We start from the raw sequence: 7258 nt of genomic DNA, 5'->3' as shown, positions 1-7258 counted from the left end.
TGAGTTGTACGAATACCCAGAACTGGAGCGGCAGTTCAACGAGTATGAATTGGCCTGGGTGAGCAAGCCTTTTTGTTCCTATCAACCGAATCTGGGGAGTTTTTCACCAACTATTTGGCACCAATAGAGAACGATTATCCCAAAGGCACAAAGATCTCAGACTTTCCAAATAGGGAATCAGTTCGGGTGAGAGGAGTTAACATTGATATATCGGCTCGAACAATTAATAGGCTGTTGTTTGGGCCCGACTATGAGGCACCGTCTATGATTCCTGATCTTGAGTATCGTCTGACTTCGGCATCGACTCAAAGGCCGTGGTTGTATGGGATAGTGACTGATGATGGAAACCCCACCTAGGAAACTAACCCTCGAGAGCACATTGCTAAGTTCTCCCTTAGTTTTTGAGCTAAGTTTTGATGGACCATTGTTCGGTTAAGGTTGATGCCAACAGGAGGGGATGCTAATTTGGATAGTCACAGGGCTGTGTTGGTGGCTAGTTTGATTGCAGGGCTAAAGATTAATTTTGGCCAAATCATTGGTGATGAAATGTTTTTGAGGAAACACAAAGTGGCAAGTGCACTACCATTCTCGTGTTTAATCATGGAGCTATGCAGGCAGGCTAATGTGCCTCTGATTCGAGGAGTTAATAATGGAGTTTGATCTACACATAGGTAAGACATTAAGAAATCAAAATATGACTCAAAGTTTGAAATTTGAGTCACCAAACCTCCAGCCTACCAGATGCAGTCAGCTCCAGCCCCCGATACTTCTGAAGTTCTCATAGGTATGTCATTGCCCATCACTACTTATGTGCCACCTGATTATGTGCTGCCTAATATATCTGCAGGATTAGAGTCTATGCCACCAATGGGTGGGATAGATTATTCGGAGTACAATTTGACGCAGGAAAATTTTGCCAAGTCGATTAAGCTGCAGAAGAAGTTTAAGAAGTAGCTAGACACATGGGTTTCGCAATTCAAGCCTTTTGTTGATCAAATTGTAGCTGAGGTAATACATCCATTTCAAAATATTCAAATGAGGATGGACCATACGGAAGAGAGAATCAACAAAAGGCTGGATGCGATGGCCACTTTTTACCTTCAGTCCACTTAGCCTAAATAATTGACCCATCAAAAAGATTTTACCATTTTTGAACCCTTTTTGAGCTTATGTTAGTTTTTCTTCATTCCCATTAACTCTAAATTAACTCTCTTTAGGTTTTTGGCACCGTACTTTGGCCCTCGTCCAACATTGGACGTTCACTTTAACTTAGGCAAAACACCTAAGTTGAGGGTGGCTACTGTCAAGATGTCAGCAGTTTAACGAAAAGGTGATTTAGAGCTCAAAGAAAGCATTTGTCCCTAATCTATCTAAGATATTGTGCACCTCTACTGACTGTATTAGCATAAGTTGAGGGTGGCTGATGCTGCTTAAGAAAAAGGGTGTTATGGTAAAGTGTGAATGAATGATAGAATTGTAGGTGAGCTGGTAACGTAGTAGCCTTGGTGAGTAGAATTCAAGGGTAAAGAGAGTTAAGTCTGAATGTTGAGTCATTTTTTCCAAAATTTGTCCTCACCTAACCCCAAAGCCTCATTACAAGCCTAAAAAAGACCTGTTTGATCTTTGTGAATCAACCATAAGAGAGCATTAAATGATAAGGGCAAGCCTCTAGGTTTGTATGCCATGTTTGTAACTTCTTTAATGAGTGTGAGAGTCTTGATTTTGGTCCACAAAATATAATAAGTGGTGGATTTCATTGACTGTGAAGGCAATTTGAGTTACACATAGCTTTACTGATCTCTGCGGGATATTATATCTATGTTGGTGTGTATGTGATGAATTATAAATAATGTCAGTTATAGATCCTGATGTGTTGAGATCTTGTGAGTAAAATAAAAAGTGAATAGTTATGTGAAATCTTGTTCAGTAGGTGATTGCCTGTCATTGTATTATTCAGGGATGCAATTTGGTGCTGAGTTGCTTGAGGATAAGCAGTTGTCTTAAGTTAAGGGTGTTGATGTTCTGGCTTTTGACGGAACATTTTATATTTTTTTTAAAAGATAATTGTATGTTTTCAAGAAACTGATGTTGTATTTATTACTGAATTTTAGTGTTTTTAGGTTAAGGAGCTAGATGAAAGGAAGACTTGGAAAAATGCAGAAAAAGACCACTGACGGTCAAACTGGCAAACCGCTAGCCATGAAACGGACCGCCAGGGTGGTCGTCAGAGTGAAACAGAAGGGAGTAGTTGGGTGGTCTCTATGACGGTCCAAGTGGTGGACCGTCAACCATCCGACGCACCGCCAACTTGGCCATTAGGACGAAATAGAACATGACATCTTGGAGGATCAAGTGACGGCCCATGCGATGAAGCGCCAGGCCAGTGACGATTCGCCAACATGACCGTCAACCCTTAACAAAACCCAACATTCTAGAACTATCAGTTATGGTCCACGCGACGAACCATCAGGCCTCCGACAGGCTATCAGCCCGACCGCCAACTTGGACACGACTTTTCTAAGTTTGAATTTTAAATCCTCTGTACCTGGGAACATATAAATACCATTTTAGGATTTATTTAGGTATCTTTTATCATATTTTCATCTTTGAGACTTATTGTAGCATAGTATTCTCTGAGATTCAAGCTAGAACTGTGGATCTAACCATTTGTATCCTCATTTCTATCAAAGATTCAAGAACAATTCTTGTGATTTTTGTAAGTAATTTCTGAATTTATTTATGAGAAACATAATGATTCCTTCTCCTTCTTCTATTGAGATGTGTGACTAAGCTCCCATAACCCTGGTTATAGGAACCTTGATGTGAATAGATGATTGGGGTTGTGAAAACATTTGATTTCTATGGTTAGCGGAAGTTGTATAAACCCTTCTTCACAATAATGACTTTTCTTGGTTGCAAACTTAAAGGGAGAGCCTAAGAAAATTACTTGTTCGAATAGAAAAGTGCTTGTTGGGAAAAGAAGAGATTTACATGAAATCTAAGGACTTTAAGCTTTGGGTTAAGAGTTGATGCCTTAACAGGATCAATACACATGAGAGAATAGTTGAATAAATTAAGCATCCTTTAAGTTCGAGAAAATTGAAGGATAATCTACTCATTTAGGTTGAGATACAATTAGGTAAATTATAGGATTCAGAAACTCTTGCAATTGAAGTGATTAATTGGAAATTCAAAATAATTCACAACCCTAGCTGCTGGAATATCTCAATAACCATAACTCTAGTTTGTCTACTCTCATTAAATTATTATTTGCAATAAGGATCACTGACTGAAACACTTTCTATTACAAATAGCAAGATACAATTTACAAATCAAACCCCTTTTTTAACTCGAAACCTTTGATCAACAGTCCAGTAACAACCACAATACTTAGTGAACATAGTATTCCCTGTGGGATTCGACCCCAACCTAGTTTGGTTATATATTCGACACACTACTATAAAACATCATTTTTTTGACGGCTAATGTAGTCGGAATGTGGTAAAAAAATAAGGCAGTTTCGATTACTTTTCGATTATTTCATGGTAGTCAAAATATAGCTTATCGAAAAAATATTTTCGACCACTGTAGTCAGAAATTTCCGACTACTATAGTCGAAAATGTAGTCGGATATTTAATAAATATTTATTTAATAATTATAAATATTCTGACTACTATAGTTGAAAAATTAATAAATAATTATTTAATAATTATAAATTTTCCGTCTGTGGTAGTCGAAAATTTAATAAATAATTATTTAATAATTAAAAATTTTTCGACTACAGTAGTTGGAAATATAATAAATAATTATTTAATAATTATAATTATTCCGACTACTGTTGTCGGAAATTTACTAAATAATTATTTAATAATTATAATTATTCTGACTACTGTAGTCAAAAAATTAATAAATAATTATTTAATAATTAAATTTATTTTGACTACTCTAGTCGGAAATGTAATAAATAATTATTTAGTTATTATAATTTTTTCGACTACTGCAGTCATAAACTTAATATATATTATTTAAAAATTATTGTTCCGACTACTTTAATCAAGTTGTAGTATCTACTGTAGTTCAGATTCCAGAAAAGAGTATTCGGATACAAGTTCCAATTTATTGTAGTGATATTCGTAGTTGTTGTACCCGGGACAATGCATAAGAACTATTAGGATTTCCTTGAACTGGTGGGATATTACAGAAAGTTCATAAAAGATTGTGGCCTCATTCGCAGTTCTTTGACTGAACTCTTGAAGAAGGATAACTTTTCATGGGTTGGTGCAGTTGATGAAACTTTCCTCAATCCCAAGTAGGACCTTACCTTTGCTATTGTGCTGATACTTCCTGATTTCACGGGTTACTTTGTGGTGGAGACAAATGCCAGTGAAACTGTTACTTGTGGCAGTACTCAATGTAGAAAGGCCACTCTCTTGCTTACATATAAAAAATTGCATTGAGGTTGTCTTACATACCTGTTTGGAGCAATAAAATTCAATCTTACATACAAATAATACACAGAAATACCCAAAATATACCAAATTTGAACAGATGATAATAATGAACACACGACACCCACAAGGTAATACTATAAACTATCTATCCAAAATCGAAGACGACATCGAAACACCACTAACAAGCAACTACAGGCGTAGATACAAACAAAAGCATACTATGTATCACAACGTTAATTTGGCTTGGCAATTAAAAGAACCAAACTTCAACTCGTGCATCTACACTTGTACTGCAGAGGTTGTCTGGTAGATACTTATATGAATGGATGAGCTCTTCTGGATTATCAAGAGTGAGTTACCTAATTGTCACCCAACCTTCTAAGATACATGGTATGGATGGTATGTGGTTTTATATTCAAAACCATTTCAACTCGCTTCTAAGTAGTTTTCTAGCCATTGTTACTTTATAATGTATATGTACGAACTTGAGTAAGTTTGTTGGAGCAAAAAAAGATACATGACTTTACTAGATAAATTCATTAAGTTTGAGTGATCATTTGAGGAATTAACTCCTAGATTTTAAGCTTCTTCTGAACTTAGAAATTATCTCATGTGATACTGAAGAACTAAGAACAGAAGTACATTCACTATAAACATAAAGCACTATAGGTAAACGAGATCTGGGGAGGATAGAGTGTACGCATAACTTACCCCTACCTATTTTTTTCAAGTGCCAAGGACTAATAAACACATAGGTTAGTTGGTACAAAATAAAGGCAAATAAAATCACTGTATAAAGCCTTTCACTTAGCTAAAAATATAACATGATAGAAGAAAGGGTCTTGGCGATGCCAGGTAGTTGGGATTAAGTCTTATTCACTGTAGATATAGTTGCACTAACTCCAATATTGCCTATAATGAGTCATTTTAACATGCTTTGGTTTAGAACGACAACAACATACATGGTGTAAATCCAATTAACGGGTTCTGAGAAGGATAGAGTGTACACAGCCTTACCCCTACCTCGTGGAGTTAGAATCCTTTGAGAGCCACCTAACTCCCAAGTATGCAAGTTGTCCCCAAAAAAAGGATATATCTAATACGCAAACTGATGAAAAGTTTGAGACTTGGCATACCAACGTACGAGGATAGGATATATTCCAGGAGGATGTCATGACACACTTAATCACCTAGCCTTTCTCCCGTGTTAAGAGGGAGCAATAGGAAGGCACTAAACAAACTGCTCAATATTCATGCACACAACCTAATATCTCTTCTATTTGACAAAATTTACACTAATCTTGTCTGTCGATGACAAAATTCACCTTAATGGACAATAGCTGAAAATATAAAGAGCAGAAAACGTAAGATCCCAGTAGCTTTTACGCCAGAGAGACTCTTCTTTGCTCCATTTGGTTTCAAACTGGAAAAGGTTCGTCTAGAATCGCATACATATGTGCCTAATGAGCAAAATATTTAACATATTCATGACATACTGTTTGAAGAGTTAAGGATAAGTACTTTGGAGAGGCAGAGAATCCCAACATAAGGATCATATGTACTCTTTCCCCTCTCGTATCCAATAATGGCTTAAACTTTCATAAATTTTTCAAAGGCAAGTAAAGTTCCTATAAGGCACCAACCATGTTGATCAATTTGAATAAAAAAGGACACAAGGAATGGAAGGGAGAAGTAAAGAGAAATGGAACATCGATGAACTTTGACACACCACAAATTACAAGATAACTCAATTCTTGAAAAGTACCGATATACAAGTTAATAAGCATATGACTCACCCATTCACCAGGGCAAAGTGCACGGTAGTATTTAGCGAATTTATTGCCAGCTGCAGCTCATCACCCTTTGCAGCAACACACCTTGAGGGTTACGAAAAGGTAAGAGTAAGTAAAACAAACACAAAAATGATTTAGCCTCAAAACAACAGCGTCTGATGATCGACATATCGCAAAAAACACAAATATTACATGTTTTGCCTGTGGGCCTACGGAGGGTTTAGCAGTACTAAATAAGCCAGATACAGAATTGTTTTATTTTACTAACAGAAATACTTGGTTCATGTTGTGGATCACCAAAACTATGAGATTATCAGTTTAAATTCTATCAACTTGGCAATTTAGTCACTCCCTAGTGAGGTTTAGAATATTGGATAGGGATTCAAACAACTGTAAGGTGAAACACATAAATATACTAACTCCCAATTCCTAATAGCAAAATATACACGATAAGGGACAAACAGCCAAACAAGAGAAACAGTGTAGTACTTAGAAAATGGAACTAATTTTTACCTCAAATCAGTGAAGATGTGAGTAAAGATGGGAATTTCTTGATTGACCTTCAATATCGTCATTCAGTGAAATTATACCTTCAATACCGTCGTTCACTGTCACCGTTATCACTCCACCGTCGCCAATTTTTGAGAGAGTCCTAGCTTAAAAAGAGAACGACGGCTTAGAGAGTGTGAGAGAGAATTGGGAAGTAGATGTGGTGTGTTTAGGTTATATTAAATATAAATTTTCGACTACTTCAGTCGGGTAGTGATTTAATATATTTAATTATTTAAAATTTCCGACTACAATTGTCAGTTATATATACTATATATTTAATTATTATATTCTGACAATAGTAGTTGAAAATACATATTTAATAATTTATTTAAATAATTATTTAATTTTCCGTATGAGGGTCTGATTATATATTTAGTAATATATTTATTTAATTATTTTTATTTTCGACTACAGTAGTCAAAAATACGTATTTAATAATTTATTTAAATAATTATTTAATT

General features: G+C 35.7%; 1 long non-coding RNA gene across 1 annotated transcript; it reads right to left on the bottom strand.

The window, feature by feature from the left end:
• Positions 1 to 4098: 4098 nt before the first annotated feature.
• On the bottom strand, positions 4099 to 6947 carry LOC107841995. The gene is made up of 3 exons (XR_001665553.2): positions 6759 to 6947; positions 6249 to 6329; positions 4099 to 4473 (listed from the first exon to the last, which is right to left on the bottom strand). It is a non-coding gene; the product is annotated as an uncharacterized LOC107841995 (long non-coding RNA).
• Between the last annotated feature and the right edge of the window lie 311 nt (positions 6948 to 7258).

This window comes from Capsicum annuum, chromosome 9 (assembly GCF_002878395.1).
Source record: "Capsicum annuum cultivar UCD-10X-F1 chromosome 9, UCD10Xv1.1, whole genome shotgun sequence".
Classification (NCBI taxonomy): domain Eukaryota; kingdom Viridiplantae; phylum Streptophyta; class Magnoliopsida; order Solanales; family Solanaceae; genus Capsicum; species Capsicum annuum.
Note: the sequence above shows the minus strand (reverse complement) of the source record. Positions and strands in the feature narration are given on the sequence as shown.